At 45.8% G+C, this 16420-nt stretch overlaps 1 pseudogene; it reads right to left on the bottom strand.

Moving 5' to 3' along the window:
* The window catches only part of LOC139273480 (zinc finger protein 850-like), a 254673-nt pseudogene that overhangs the window by 216062 nt on the left and 22191 nt on the right, over positions 1 to 16420 (bottom strand).

Genomic DNA, 16420 nt, shown 5'->3' with positions numbered 1-16420 from the left:
TATGGAAAAATAGGGGATTCCTAACCTCACAGGGGAATGAGATATCCCATAAGCAACTAGTATCTGATTTGTTGCAAGCCCTCATGCTCCCCAAGCACATTGCCGTTGTTAAATGTACCGCCCACACCACCGGAAAATCCCTGGTTGATATAGGGAACCACTGTGCTGACAAAGAGGCTAAACAGGCCTCTCGTGACCAACAGATGATAGTGCCCAAAATGATGAGTCAGACTAAAAATCCTGCGAAGGATAAGTTAGCCTCGGAAAAACCAATGCCAACCATCCAAGATGTTATAAAAGCACAGGAGGACGCTCCTGAAAAAGATAAACTGTTATGGAAATATTATGGATGTACTTATGACAATGTTTCTAAACTCTGGACCACTCCTGCGGAACAGACTTGCATGTCTGACGAGTTGGCTCTATGGGTTATTGAATGTATGCATTTTGCTACTCATTGTGGAGCAAGGACCACGAGTGACACACTTTTGGCTATTTGGTGGCACCCTAGACTCCAGGCGCTCGCCCAGAACATCAGTAGTCGTTGCCTGGTTTTCCAGCAACATAATCCAGGGAAGGGAGTCCCCTGTGATTGGGGTAAAACGTCCCTACCCAAAGGTCCCTTTGAGACATTTCAGTTGGACTACATTGAGTTGCAAAAAGTTCAGTGTTACAAATATGTGTTAGTAATAGTAGATGTGTTTAGCAGATGGATTGAAGCCTACCCTACCCTGGACAATAAGGCTCAAACTGTTGTTAAGGTGTTAATGAGGGAAATTGTTCCTAGATATGGTATCTCAGCTCGACTGATGACCACCTATGTTCTTTCTCTGACTCAGGCTCTGCGACTAGCTCACAACCAGGTTCAAGATGCTCACCTCGACCTCCCAGTTTTACCCGAATTGTCCCTCGTGGCACCAGGGAAGTATGGATTCGGAAGGGATTAGAGCCACAATGGGAGGGGCCTTTTCAGGTGTTATTCACTACCCCCACTGCAGCCAAGGTTGAGGGGGAAAGTGCCTGGGTTCACCTGCACCACTGCAAGCTCACCACCCTCTAACGAACCTATTTTACTGGTTATTCGAACTCCTGTTTCTGTTCCAGGCTTCCTCTTCTCCATAGCTGAACAAGGCCGTTGGCATCCTAATTGGAACATGGACCAGTTTGAACTTTTACCCGTAGTGATAGACAGCCAGCTACACCAACGGTGACCTGAGAAGAGAGACGGGAAAACTGAACTCTTTTAATCAGCAAAATAATTGGACTATTTATCTGAATCCTGAGCCATAAGATGAAACTGTGTCTGTATGCCACAGTCTGTACAATAGTGTTGATATATGACAGTTTCGGCGCATGGGAGGGGAGACAGAGACGAGAGCTCCATGTAAACACCTTTTTGTACATGTCTTATGTTTATGCGCAAAATGGGAACATTTCTAGATGTTGGGTGTGTTCACATATCCCTATACATTCCAAAGGGGGAATTCCTTTGCGCCCCGTTCCACTGACCCTAACTGAGACTGTCAGATGGATTCAGAGCCAAACTATCACAAGAGGAGGGAGGCCAATACAATTAGTCAGACGTTCCAGGGATGGTACCAACCAACCTACGACCGTGGAAAGGAACCCCCATTCTTAGCCCTGACCAATACCTCGGGGATTGGGAGGCCAACCGGGGACATATGTCTAACCCGAAATGACACCAGTAACAAGGGACATATCATAGGGTACAGCAAATGCCCAAACAGTCTCAACATCACCACAGGTGCACGAGTCACCATCCTCTCTCACCTTCCGAATAAAACAGATGGAGGTTTGTGGGCCCAGTCCTGGGACCCGGAAGATGGACAGGGTCCTGTTATCTGGGATATGTGGTGCCATTTGTGCGGCAAGTACGTACCCTGGCGGAAGCACATGCCTCCAGCCGATACAAGCGAGCCATCACCCCCGCCGACAAGTTCTTTGGGGTCATGATGTTCCCAATCGGGATAGGACGTCACATGGATGAAGTACAGAACCTAGAGACGATATTGGAACAGATAGCTAACAATACTGCTGAACCTCTGGAGCGCATCACAGCTGAAATGGTAGCAATAAGGACCGTAGCATTACAAAACCGAATGGCCCTCGATTACCTGTTAGCTGAGAAAGGGGGAACGTGTGCCCTGATAGTGCAACATTCAGATCCTTACAGTCCTGATAGTTCAGAAAACATAACCAATCTCGCTGATCACATAAGAAGGGAGGTGAAGAAATTATCCACACCAGCAGAAGGATCTAGCTGGTTTGATTGGCTATCAGATGGATCTTGGAGATCCTATCTAATGCATGGGGCAATTATTCTCATCGTAGTAATAATTACCTGTTGTTTGATTGTTGGTTGCCTTAACCTTTGTTGTAAAGTAATGATGGCAAGGTTAGCAAACCCTCTTGTGGTCAAGGGCTCCCGAGTTATGATCCAACGAACTAAAGAACTACTCGACACTAACAACAATATGATTCAGGAAATAGAGTGTGAATGGATGAATGCGATACTCCTAGAATGATCCTAAGTGTTATCATGGAATGATAAAAGGGGGGAATGTGAATGTTTAAAAATGTATAAAGTCGAGAAGTTGAGAACGTGGGAATTATATATGGACAGTATAAGCTAACAAAGAATTCATGGTGGAATAGCCATGACATCTCAGACTCGAGACTGCGAAATGTTACAACACTAACACATATTGAAACAAAACCCACAGCTTGCAGAAAAACCTCAAGGTCTTATTAAATCATGTTATTAACCTGAAACATTAACAGAAGGTCTTTGTTTAAAATCAGACCATACTTAGATCGGCTTATGAGTGGACAAAGGGAAAGAGGGATCAAAAGGGATAGGCTGAACTAGGATGTCACTCTAGCCCTATCTTGTTATCTTTTGCCGAAAATGTATAACCGTCGTCCCTTTACAATGTAACGTCACTTTGTCCGTAGGAAGTGAGTGCGTTCTATCAGAGTTGCATTCCTTCTGTCTGATAAGGTTCCCGATCGGGATTTGCTTTTTAAATAAAAGCTTGCTTTGTTTAAAGCACAATCGGTATTCGACTCAGTGATTTCACTGAACCAGATTGAGAGAAAAGAATCTACATTTATAAAGGGAGGACAGGAGTGTAGTGAACTGAGATGGAGGTTGACATCACCGAGGATGAGAAGTCGCTTGGTGCATAGGCTGAGAGAGGAAAGCAGTCAGGATATATCTGTGATAAACTTATATAAAAGCTCTCTACAAACAATTGTAAGATTAAAAAGGTGCCTCATTTAAATCGAACTATCAGATCCTCTGCCATGACGAATGAGTGGAAGGTCATACTGGAGTTGTGATGTCTGATGTGTAACAGGAAGTGAATGCGACGGGACACGAGTTGGACCCTGTAAAGTTTATAGGAAGTGTACGTTGTAAATAAGACATTCATTATGAATGAATCTGTGGCCTTAATCTGGCCAGTCTGAGGGAGGAGAGTGATCAGCCAGAGGTCCACGTCCATATGACATAGGTCGAAAGAGGGATGAGGTCCTGCAGGCAGATTTTATGGAGCTAGGAGAGAGATTAAAAGATAGTAATCTCCAGATTACGCCCTGTGCCATGTGCTGTGAGTACTGAAATAGGAGGATAGAGAAGAGCGTGGCTGGAGAGGTGGTCCCGGAGGGAGGGCTTTAGATTCCTGAGGCATTGGTATCGTTTCTGGGGAGATGGGACCTGCACAAGCCGGATGGGTTGCACCTCTACAGAGCTGGGACCAATATCCTCACAGAGTGGGGGCAGGGGTTGCTTGTGCTGTTGGGGAGGGTTCAAACTAGCTTGGAAGGGGGATGGGAACCAGAGAGTAGTTTCAGAAGCGAGAGAAGCAAAGCTGAAATTGGAGAGCAGAAAATTAGTAGGTGAGTTTGGAAGGCAGAGGTTCGAAAGTAGACAACAAGGGAGTTTGGCGGTGCTAAATGGTATATACCTCAATTGTGGAGTCTAGGGAATAAGACAGATGAGCACAGGGCACGTGTGAGTATGATATTATTGCAATTACTGAGTCAGGGCTGAAAGAAGGGCAGGAATGGCAGCTCAATGCTCCTGGTTGCAGGGTTTTCAGACTTGCTTAAAAAGAAAAGTGGTGGGTCGCAGTATTGATTAACGAAACAATTACAACTGTGTGGAGGGATGATATGTCAAAGCGATCATCAAATAAAGCCATATAGTTTGAACTGAAGAACAAAAAAGGGGTGATCACACTGCTGGGAGTGTACTATAGGGAGTGTACAAACAGTCAGAGGGAGATAGAAGAGCAAATATGTAGGTAACATCGAAGATAGGTGCAGGAGTAGGCCATTCGGCCCTTCGAGCCTGCACCACCATTCGATAAGATCATGGCTGATCATTCCCTCAGTACCCCTTTCCTGCTTTCTCTCCATATCCCTTGATTCCTTTAGCCATAAGGGCCATATCTAACTCCCTCTTGAATATATCCAATGAACTGGCATCAACAACTCTCTGCGGCAGGGAATTCCACAGGTTAACAACTCTCTGAGTGAAGAAGTTTCTCCTCATCTCAGTCCTAAATGGCCGACCCCTTATTCTAAGACTGTGTCCCCTGGTTCTGGACTTCCCCAACATTGGGAACATTCTACCTGCATCTAACCTGTCCTGTCCCGTCCCGTCAGAATTTTTTTATGTTTCTAAGAGATCCCGTCTCATCCTTCTAAACTCCAGTGTATAAAGGGCCAGTTGATCCAGTCTCTCCTCATATGTCAGTCCAGCCATCCCGGGAATCCATCTGGTGAACCTTCGCTGCACTCCCTCAATAGCAAGAACGTCCTTCCTCAGATTAGGAGACCAAAACTGAACACAATATTCCAGGTGAGGCCTCACTAAGGCCCTGTACAACTGCAGTAAGAATTCCCTGCTCCTGTACTCAAATCCCCTAGCTATGAAGGCCAACATACCTTCTTCATCGCCTGCTGTACCTGTATGCCAACTTTCAATGACTGATGAACCATGACACCCAGGTCTCGTTGCACCTCCCCATTTCCTATTCTGCCACCATTCAGATAATATTCTGTCTTCGTGTTTTTGCCCCCAAAGTGGATAACCTCACATTTATCCACATTATACTGCATCTGCCATGCATTTGCCCACTCACCCAACCTGTCCAAGTCACCCTGCAGCCTCTTAGCGTCCCCCTCACAGCTCACACCATCACCCAGTTTAGTGTCATCTGCAAACTTGGAGATATTACACTCAATTCCTTCATCTAAATCATTGATGTATATTGTAAATAGTTGGGGTCCCAGCACTGAGCCCTGCGGCACTCCACTTGTCACTGCCTGCCATTCTGAAAAGGACCTGTTTATCCTGACTCTCTGCTTCCTGTCTGCCAACCAGTTCTCTATCCACGTCAGTACATTACCCCCAATACCATGTGCTTTGATTTTGCACACCAATCTCTTGTGTGGGAGCTTGTCAAATCCTTTTGAAAGTCCAAAACACCACATCCACTGGTTCTCCCTTGTCCACTCTACTAGTTACAGCCTCAAAAGATTCCAGAAGATTTGTCAAGCATGATTTCCCCTTCATAAATCGATACTGACTTGGACCGATCCTGTCACTGCTTTCCAAATGCGCTGCTATTTCATCCTTAATAATTGATTCCAACATTTTCCCCACTACTGATGTCAGGCTAACAAGTGTATAATTACCCGTTTTCTCTCTCCCTCCCCCTTTAAAAAGTGGTGTTGCATTAGCTACAGTCCATAGGAACTGATTCAGAGTCGATAGACTGTTGGGAAATGATCACCAATGCATCCACTATTTCTAGGGCCACTTCCTTAAATACTCTGGGATGCAGACTATCAGGCCCCGGGGATTTATCGGCCTTCAATCCCATCAATTTCCCTAAGGCAATTTCCCACCTAATAAGGATATCCTTCAGTTCCTCCTTCTCACTAGACCCTCGGTCCCCTAGTACTTCCGGAAAGTTATGTGTGTCTTCCTTCGTGAAGACAGAGCCAAAGTATTTGTTCAATTGGTCTGCCATTTCTTTGTTCCCCATTATAAATTCACCTGAATCTGACTGCAAGGGACCTACGTTTGTCTTCACTAATCTTCTTCTCTTCACATATCTACAGAAGTTTTTGCAGTCAGTGTTTATGTTCCCGGCAAGCTTCTTCTCGTACTCTATTTTCCCCCTCTTAATTAAACCCTTTGTCCTCCTCTGCTGAATTCTAAATTTCTCCCAGTCCTCAGGTTTGTTGCTTTTTCTAGCCAATTTATATGCCTCTTCCTTGAATTTAACACTATCCTTAATTTCCCTTGTTTGCCACGGTTGAGCCACCTTCCCCGTTTTATTTTTACTCCAAACAGGGATGTACAATTGCTGAAGTTCATCCATGTGATCTTTAAATGTTTGCCATTGCCTATCCACCATCAACCCTTTAAGTATAATTTGCCAGTCTATTCTTGCCAATCCATGCCTCAAACTATCGAAGTTACCTTTCCTTAAGTTCAGAACCCTAGTTTCTGAATTAACTGTGTCACTCTCCATCTTAACATAGAATTCTACCATGTTATGATCACTCTTCCCCAAGGGGCCTCGCACAACAACATTGCTAATTAGTCCTTTCTCATTACACATCACCCAGTCTGGGATGGCCAGCTCCCCAGTTGGTTCCTTGACATATTGGTCTAGCAAACCATCCCTAATATAGGAAATCCTCCTCCACCGCATTGCTACCATTTTGGTTAGCCCAATCAATATGTAGATTAAAGTCACCCATGATAATTGCTGTACCTTTATAGCATGCATCCCTAATTTCTTGTTTGATGCTGTCCCCAACCTCACTACCCCTGTTTCGTGGTCTGTACACAACTCCCACTAGCGTTTTCTGTAGCTCCACCCATACCGATTCCACATCATCCAAGCTAATGTCCTTTCTTACTATTGCATTAATTTCCTCTTTAACCAGCAATGCCACCCCGCCTCCTTTTCCTTTCTGTCTATCCTTCCTAAATGTTGAATACCCCTGGATGTTGAGTTCCCAGCCTTGGTCACCCTGGAGCCATGTCTCCGTGATGCCAATTACATCATACCCGTTAACTGCTATCTGCGAGGTTAATTCGTCCACCTTGTTCTGAATACTCCTCGCATTGAGGCTCAGAGCTTTCAGGCTTGTCTTTCTAACACACTTTGCCCCTTTAGAATTTTGCTGTAATGTGGCCCTTTTTAATTTTTGGCTTAGGCTTCTCTGCCCTCCACTTTTACTTTTCTTCTGCCCCCATTCTACTTCCCTCTGTCTCCCTGCATAGGTTCCCATCCCCCTGCCATATTAGTTTAACTTCTCTCCAACAGCACTCGCAAACACTCCCCCTGAGACATTGATTCCGGTCCTGCCCAGGTGCAGACCGTCCGGTTTGTACTGGTCCCACCTCCCTCAGAACCGGTTCCAATGTCCCAGGAATTTGAATCCCTCCCTTTTGCACCACTCCTCAAGCCACGTATTCATCTGAGCTATCCTGCGATTCCTACTCTGACTAGCACGTGGCACTGGTAGCAATCCTGAGATTACTATTTTTGAGGTCCTAGTTTTTAATTTAGCTCCTAGCTCCCTAAATTCGTCTCGTAGGACCCCATCCCGTTTTTTACCTATATCGTTGATACCTATATGTACCACAACAACTGGCTATTCACCCTCTCTTTCTGAGAAGTGCAAAAACTATAGAGCAGTAAGAGTAGGGGATTTCAACTATCCCAATACTAAATGGGATAGAATTAGGGTGTAGAATTCCTAAAATGCATTCATAAAAAAGGAGTGCTTTTTTAGCCAGTACGGAGCAATCTCCACAAGTGAGGGAGCGGTTCTGGACTTTTTTTTTAAGGGAATGAAGCTCGGCAGGTGGAAAGGGTATCAGTGAGAGAGCATTTTGGTGCTAGGGATCATAATTCAGTAAGATTTAGGTTAGTTATGGAAAAGTACAAAGATAGACCGGCAATAAATGTTCTCAATTGGGGAAAAGCCAATTTTACTAAGCTAAGATTTAGCCAAGGTGGACTGGAAACAGCTACTTGCAGGTAAATCAGTGTCAGAGCAGTGGGAGGCATTCAAGGAGATCGTGAAGGTTCAGGGCAAGTATGTGCCCTTGAAGAAAAAGGGTGGGACTAGCAAATCTAGAGCCCCCTGGATGTCAAGGGGCATACAGGGTAGGATAATTTTTTTAAAAGGGAGGCTTATGACAAATACCGAGGGCTCAATACTGCAGAAACCCTAGAGGAGTATAGAAAGTGCAGGCATGAAATTAAAAAGGAAGTTAGGAAAGCAAAGAGAGAGCATGTAAAATCAAGGAAAACCCAAAGCCGTTTAATAAATACATTAAGAGCAAAAGGATAACTAAAGAAAGAATAATGACTATTATACAGACCATAAAGGTAATGTGTGCGTGGAGGCGGAAGACATGTGTATGGTACTTAATGAGTACTTTGCGTCTGTTTTCACAAAAGAGAGGGGCGATGCACACATTGCAATCGGAGAGGAGGTGTGTGAAATATTGGATGAAATAAACATAGTGAGAGAGGAAGTATCAAAGCGTTGAGCATCTTTGAAAGTGAATAAATCCCCAGGCCCAGATGAAATATATCCCGGGCTGTTAAGAGAAGCAAGAGAGGAAATAGCAGGGGCTCTGATCATCATTTTCCAATCCTCTCTGGCTATAGGTGTGGTGCCGAATGACTGGAGGACTGCTAACATTGTACCTTTGTTTAAAAAGGGAGAAAGGAATAGACCGAGTAATTACAGGTCAGTCAGCCTAACCTTGGGTAAATCTTCATTTAGAAAGACAGTACGCATGGATTTGTGAAGGGAAGGTCGTATCTGACTAACTTGATTGAATTATTTGAGGAAGTAACAAGGATGGTCAATGAGGGAAGTGCATATGATGTAGTGTATATGGATCTTAGGCTTTTGATAAAGGTCCCACACGGCAGACTGGTCACGAAAATAATAACCCATGGGATCCAGGGCAAAGTGGTAAGTTGGATCCAAAATTGGCTCAGAGGCAGGAAGCAGAGGGTAATGGTGGATGTTGATTTTGTGACTGGAAGGCTGTTTCCAGTGGGGTTTAGCAGGACACAATACTAGGTCCCTTTTTATCAATGATTTAGACTTCAATGTAGGGGCTATGATTAAGGAGTTTGCAGATGATGCAAAAATTGGTGTGGTTGATAATGAGGAAGAAAGCTGTAGACTGCAGGAAGATATCAATGGACTGATCAGGTGGGCAGAACAGAATTCAATCCGGAGAAGTGTGAGGTAATGAATTTGGGGATGTCTAACAAGGAATGGGATACACAATAAATGGTAGGATACTAAGAAGTGTGGAGGAACAGAGGGACCTTGGAATGCATGTCCACAGATCCCTGAAGGTAGCAGGACTAGTAGATTAAGGTGGTTAAGAAGGCATACGGAATACTTGCTTTTATTAGCTGAGGCATAGAATGCAAGAGCAGGGAGGTTATGATTGAACTGTATAAAACATTAGTTAGGCCACAGCTAGAGTACTGCGTGCAGTTCTGGTCACCACGTTACACGAAATATGTGTTTGCACTAGAGAGGGTACAGAGGAGATTTACGAGGATATTGCCTGGTCTGGAGAATTTTAGCTATGAGGAAAGATTGGTGAGGCTGGTGTTGTTATCATTGGAACAAAGCAGGCTGAGGGAAGACCTAATTGAGGTATGTAAAATTATGAGGAACCTGGATAGACTAGATAGGAAGGACCTATTTCCCTTAGCAGAGGGGTCAAGAACCAGGTGGCATAGATTTAAAGTAATTGGTAGAAGGTTTAGAGGGGATTTGAAGGGAATTATTTTTACCCAGGGTGGTGGGGGTCTGGAACTCACTGCCTGAAAGGGTAGTACAGGCAGAAACCCTCCCCATATTTAAAAAGTACTTGGCTATGCACTTGAAGTGCCATAATCTACAAGGCTACGGACTAAAAGCTGGAAAGTGGGATTAGCTCTTTTTTGGCTGGCATTGACACGATGAGCCAAATGGGCTCCTTCTGTGCTGTAAATTTCTATGATTCTCAAACTTACATAGATGGACTGGAAAGTGCTGTCTCTGCATTTATATGGAGAGGCCAGAATGACAGGCAGGCATGTGCCAATGATCGAACATTTACGGAAACGTGGTGCAATATTAAAAAGGTATTGAAACAGGCTTTATGAATATTAGAAGTGTTATTGAACCATGGCACAAAGTATTCTTATGAATTAGCTTTATCTTTATAAACTAGTACTCAAAAAATTGCTTTATGTTGCTGGTATTAACATTGTATTAAAATTATTCCAGGTATCCTGCAGATATCCCTACTCCTGGACTGCTGAACACACAGACAGGAGTTTAAACTGAATGTTTCACTGTCTTTCAGATATAAACTGGAGCCAACGCCTCTTGTGCAATGGAGGAAATCGCTCACCGAGAATAACAAACGGAAATAACAAAACCACCATCACATGTTCTGCGTTTAGTGAAGAACATTAACCCGAACATTCAGCCAGCTTTTCTAACCATGAAGCTGCGATTCCAGTAAAGGATGTTTGACACCACCAGACCCGACACTGCGGATTAACTGAATGTCAGCTCCAGCTGTACAAGACATTAAACAGCACCTCATCTACAGAAGATCATCGATAAAATAGTCACATGTTTAGAAACAGACGCCGTCACCTCTGAAAATCTGATTGGTAAAACCATATAAATCTGAAACTGTTAATGTAATGATTTGGATGAAGGGACCGAGTGAAATGTAGCCAAGTTTGCTGATGATACAAAGATGGGTGGGAAAGCAAGTTGTGAGGAGGACAAAGAATCTGCAAACATTTGGCAGATGGAGTATAATGTGGGAAAGTGTGAGGTTATCCACTTGGCAGGAAAAATAAAAAAGCAACTTAATACTTAAATGGAGATTACAAAGGGCCCCGACAACATCTCGGCTGTTGTATTGAAGACTTGTGCTCCAGAACGAGCCGCGAATCTAGCCAAGCTATTCCAGTACCGCTACAACACTGGCATCTATCCAACAATGTGGAAAACTGCCCAGGTATATCCTGTCCACAAAAAGCAGGACAAATCCAATCTGGCCAATTACCGCCCCATCAGCCTACTCTCAATCATCAGCAAAGTGATGGAAGGTGTCGCCAACAGTGCTATCAAGCGGCATTTACTCACCAATGCCGATAACCAGTTTGGGTTCTGCAAGGGCCACTTGACTCCAGACCTCATTACAGCCTTGGTCCAAACATTGACAAAAGAGCTGAATTCCAGAGGTGAGGTGAGAGTGACTGCCCTCAACATCAAGGCAGAATTTGACCGAGTGTGGCATCAAGGAGCCCTAGTAAAACTGAAGGCAATGGAAATCAGGGGGAAAACTCTCCACTGGCTGGAATCATACCCAGCACAAAGGAAGATGGTTGTGGTGATTGGAGGTCAATCATCACAGCCCCAGGACATTGCGACAGGAGTTCCTCAGGGCAGTGTCCTAGGCCCAACCATCTTCAGTTGCTTCATCAATGACCTTCCTTCCATCAAAAGGTCAGACGTGGGGATGTTCGCTAATGACTGCACAGTGGTCAGTTCCATTCACAACTCCTCAGATGATGGCATAGAGCAAGATCTGGACAACATTCAGGCTTGGGCTGATAAGTGGCAAGTAACATTCATGACACAAAAGTGCCAGGCAATGACTATCTCCAACAAGCAAGAGTCTAACCACCGTCCCATTATATTCAGTGGCATTACCATAGCCGAATCCCCTACCAGCAACATCCTCAGGGTTACCATTGACCAGAAACTTAACTGGACGAACCACATAAATACTGTGGCAACAAGAGCAGGTCAGAGTCTGGGTATTCTGCGTGAATGTCTCACTTCCTGACTCCCCAAAGCCTTTCCACCATCTACAAGACACAAGTCAAGAGTGTGATGGAATACTCTCCACTTGCCTGAATGAGTGCAACTGCGACAACATTCAAGAAGCTCAACACCATCCAGGACAAAGCAGCCCATTTGATTGGCACCCCATCCACCACCTTAAATATTCACTCCCTCCATCATTGACGTACCGTGGCTGCAGTGTTTACCGTGTACAAGCTACACTGCAGCAACACGCCAAGGCTTGTTCCGCAGCATCTCCCAAACCTGCAACCTCTACCACCTAGAAGGACAAGGGAAGCAGGCATATGGGAACACCACCACCTCCACGTTCCCCTCTAAGGCACACACCATCCTGATTTGGAAGCATATTGCCGTTCCTACATTGTTGCTGGGTCAAGATCCTGGAACTCCCTCCCTAACAGTACTGTGGGAGTACCATCACCACATGGACTGCAGCAGTTCAAGAAGGTGGCTCCCCGCCATCTTCTCAAGGGCAAATATGGATGGCCAATAAATGCTGGTCTTACCAGCGACGCCCACATCCCTTGAATGAATTTAAAAAATGAATCAGAAGCATCTGACCTCTCAAGTGGGCATAAAAGATTCCATGACGTTATTTTGAAGAAAAGAGATCTCTCCGGTGTCCTGGCTAATATTTAGCCTTCAACCAACATCACTGTGAAAAGCATTTTATAAATACAAGTCTTCCTTTAACAAAGGAGAAAAGGTTCAAAAATGGAACAGTGGGTAACAGGACATCAATTAGTCTCCTCTTGGAGAAATCAAGGAATCGACTCACTGCATGTAGGAAGCAAAGCTGATTTATTTGACAGTGGTTTGACAGAGAGTGCAGAAAAGATTTAGAAGAATGATTCCAGGGATGAGGGACTTCAGTTACATGGATAGACTGGTGAAGCTGGAGTTGTTCTTCTTAGAACAGAGAAGGTTGAGAGGAGATTTGATAGAGGTGTTCTAAAATCATGAGGGGTCTGGACAGAGTAGAGAGAAAATATTCCCATTGGTGGAAGGATTGAGAACCAGAGGACACAGATTCAAGGTGATTGGCAAAAGAACCAAAGGCGACATGAGAAAAAACCTTTTTAAAGCAGCGAGTGGTTAGGATCTGGAATGCACGGCCTGAAAGGCTGGTGGAGGCAGATTCAATCGTGGCTTTCAAAAAGGGAATTGGATAAGTACCTGAAATAAAACATTTCCAGGGCCACAGGGAAAGGGCGGAGAGTGGGACTAGCTGAAGTACTCTTGCAGAGAGCCGGCACGGGCTCGACGGTCCGAAAGGCCTCCTTCTGTGCTGTAACCATTCTATGATTCTATGATATCCAGAAAATTAAACTCCAGCCCAGTTATAGGGATTAATTACACCAGCGGCAACAAACCCCACAGTCCGAGTGAACATGGTTCAGTCCTGGATGTGATTAACGGCAACAATAACAGCAGAGTCCAACCCCTGCAGTCACTTGTGAGCTCGCTGGTGTCTCAGCAGGTTGGATGAATCAGTGAATCCCTTCCCACACTCAGAGCAGGTGAACGGCCTCTCCCCAGTGTGAACTCGCTGGTGTCTTAGCAGGTCGGATGATCGAGTGAATCCCTTCCCACACTCAGTGCAGGTGAACGGTCTCTCCCCAGCATGAGCTTGCTGGTGTGTCAGCAGGTGGGATGATTGAGTGAAATGCTTCCCACATTCAGAGCAGATGAATGGCCTCTCCCCAGTGTGAGTTCGCTGGTGTTCCAGCAGGTGAGATGATCGAGTGAAACCCTTCCCACATTCAGAGCAGATGAATGGCCTCTCCCCAGTGTGAACTCGCTGGTGTGTCAGCAGGTTGGATAAGTAAGTGAAGCCGTTACCACACTCGGAGCAGATGAATGGCCTCTCCCCACTGTGAGTGCATTGGTGTGTCCGCAGGTCGGATGATCGAGTGAATACCTTCCCACACACAGGACAGGTAAACGGCTTCGCCCCAGTGTGAACTCGCTGGTGCCTCAGCAGGTCAGATGAACGAGTGAATCCCTTCTCACACACGAAGCAGGTGAATGGCCTCTCCCCAGTGTGAATTCGCTCGTGTGCCAGCAGGCTGGATGAATATGTGAATTCCTTCCCACACACAGGACAGGTGAATGGCCTCTCCCCGTTGTGAATTCGCTGGTGTGCCAGCAGTCTGGATGAATAAGTGAATCCCTTCCCACACACAGCGCAGGTGAACGGCGTCTCCCCAGTGTGAACTTGCTGGTGTTCAGTGAGGTGGGATGAACGAGTGAATCCCTTCCCACACACGGGGCAGGTGAATGGCCTCTCTCCGTTGTGACAGCGTCGATGAGTTTCCAGCGCAGAGGGACAATTGAATCCCTTCCCACAGTCCCCACATTCCCACGGTTTCTCCATGGTGCGGGTGTCCTTGTGTCTCTCCAGATTGGACGATCAGTTGGAGTCTCGTCCATACACAGATCACGTGTACGGTTTCTCCCCGCTGTGAATGGTGCGATGTTTTTTCAGGCTGTGTAACTGGTTCAAGCTCTTTCCACAGTCAGTGCACTGGAACACTCTCACTCGGGTGTGTGTCTCGGTGCTTTACCAGTCACACTGATGTTTGAAATCTTTTCCCACAGACAGAACAGACAAGCACTTCTCCTTCCACATTCAAAGGCTGATGATATTCAGGTGAATCGAGTGACTGTCAGATCTTGATATGATTGGTTCGAGTTTCCCGTCTGTAAATCCTCCTCTTCTAATATCCTGTAAAAGGAGTTTACAAAAGTCAGCACTGGAAGGGCAGGATAGAAATTGAGGACAGACAATCCTAGTTTCTAAGGAACATTCTTTCCTCTCTTGTTCTCCCAAAGCTGTAACTTCCCATACCACACATTCTCCCTCCACCCTGTGCTGAAATCCAAACTCATCGCACCACATCCATCATTTCTTTCTTCCATCTGCAGTTTTCTCACTCCCGCTTCTCTGGTTGGGTTCAGTTCTACATCCCTCGTGTGCACATTGAGAATAAATGAGGAAATTATTTTATTTTCTCTCCTGGTCACTGGGATCCTAAAGCTCCGCCTGCCCTCAGCTCCTGTACCAAGATGGCCACGTCGGCGCCGTGATCCTGTCCAAGAATTCGGCTAGTTACCCCGAGTAGTCGGGTCTATCACCGCGGGTCAAACACAGGGCCTGAGGCCTACACCAGGTGTTTCTGAATCTGCCCAGCCCACCGAGGGGTCCAATTCCTCCACTGAGCCCAGAAGCTCCTACCGACTCGTGGAACGTCTCTTCCGCCTCAGACCACCTCCACCACTGGCACTGCGCCTGCTCAGAGCACAGTCCGGTCCAGTGTCTGGGCTCCTGGTGTCATTGATAGAGCACTTTACCCCTGCGCGAGGGATTCTGGCTACAGAAGTAAACGTCGCAACATTTGGTCATTCAGGACAGACAGCAGGGATTATTGCAGGAAATAACACAGTGCAGTGAGAAAAGAAATGCAGTGGATGTTGTGTCGATGGATTGTCAAAAGGTGTTTGATAAGGTGCCGGACAGGAGGCTTGTTGATCAAATTAAGGCTCATGGTATTAAAGGGAGTGGAGCCACGTGGCGAGGAAGTTGGGTAAAGGGCAGAAAACAGAGAGTAGTGGTTAATGGATGTTCTTCAGACTGGAGGGATGTAAACAGTGGTGTCCCCAGGGTCAGTGCTGGGACCATTGCTCTTAAAATAGAGACAGGATCTGGGCTAGGGAATAAACACATAAGAATTAGAAGCAGGAGTAGGCCATTTGGCCCCTCGAGCCTGCTCCGCCATTCAATAAGATCATATTGATTCATCAATTGATCCACCGCTGCGAAAAATAATCATAAGAATAAAACTTTCAGACCACCTGGCATCGACCTCCGCACCGGCTACGGACCAGACAACGGCACACCCAGCCCAGTCTTTCTCATCAACATCTGGGGAATTGTGCTAAAATTGGAAGAGATGTCCCAGACTAGTCAAGCAACAGCCTGACATAGTCATACTCACAGAATCATACCTTTCAGCCAATGTCCCAGACTCCTCCATCACCATCCCACCAGTGGCAGCACAGTAGTATACAGTCGGGAGGGTGTGGCCCTGGGAGTCCTCAACATTGACTCCGGACCCCATTAAGTCTCGTGGCTTCAGGTTAAACATGGGCAAGGAAACCTCCTGCTGATTACCACCTACCGCCCTCCTTCAGCTGATGAATCAGTACTCCTCCATGTTGGACACCTGGGAGAAGAACTGAGAATAACAAGGCGCACAGAATGTATTCTGGGTGGGGGACTTCAATGTCCATCAAGACTGGCTCGGTAGCACCAATACTGACTGAGCTGGCCGAGTGCTGAAGGACATAACTGCCAGACTGGGCCTGCAGCAGGTGGTGAGAGAACCAACACGAGGGGAAAAACCTACTTGCGCCCATCCCTTCGGAAAGGGCACGAAAATGA

The sequence above is a fragment of the Pristiophorus japonicus genome, chromosome 9, assembly GCF_044704955.1.
Source record: "Pristiophorus japonicus isolate sPriJap1 chromosome 9, sPriJap1.hap1, whole genome shotgun sequence".
In the NCBI taxonomy this organism is placed as follows: domain Eukaryota; kingdom Metazoa; phylum Chordata; class Chondrichthyes; family Pristiophoridae; genus Pristiophorus; species Pristiophorus japonicus.
Note: the sequence above shows the minus strand (reverse complement) of the source record. Positions and strands in the feature narration are given on the sequence as shown.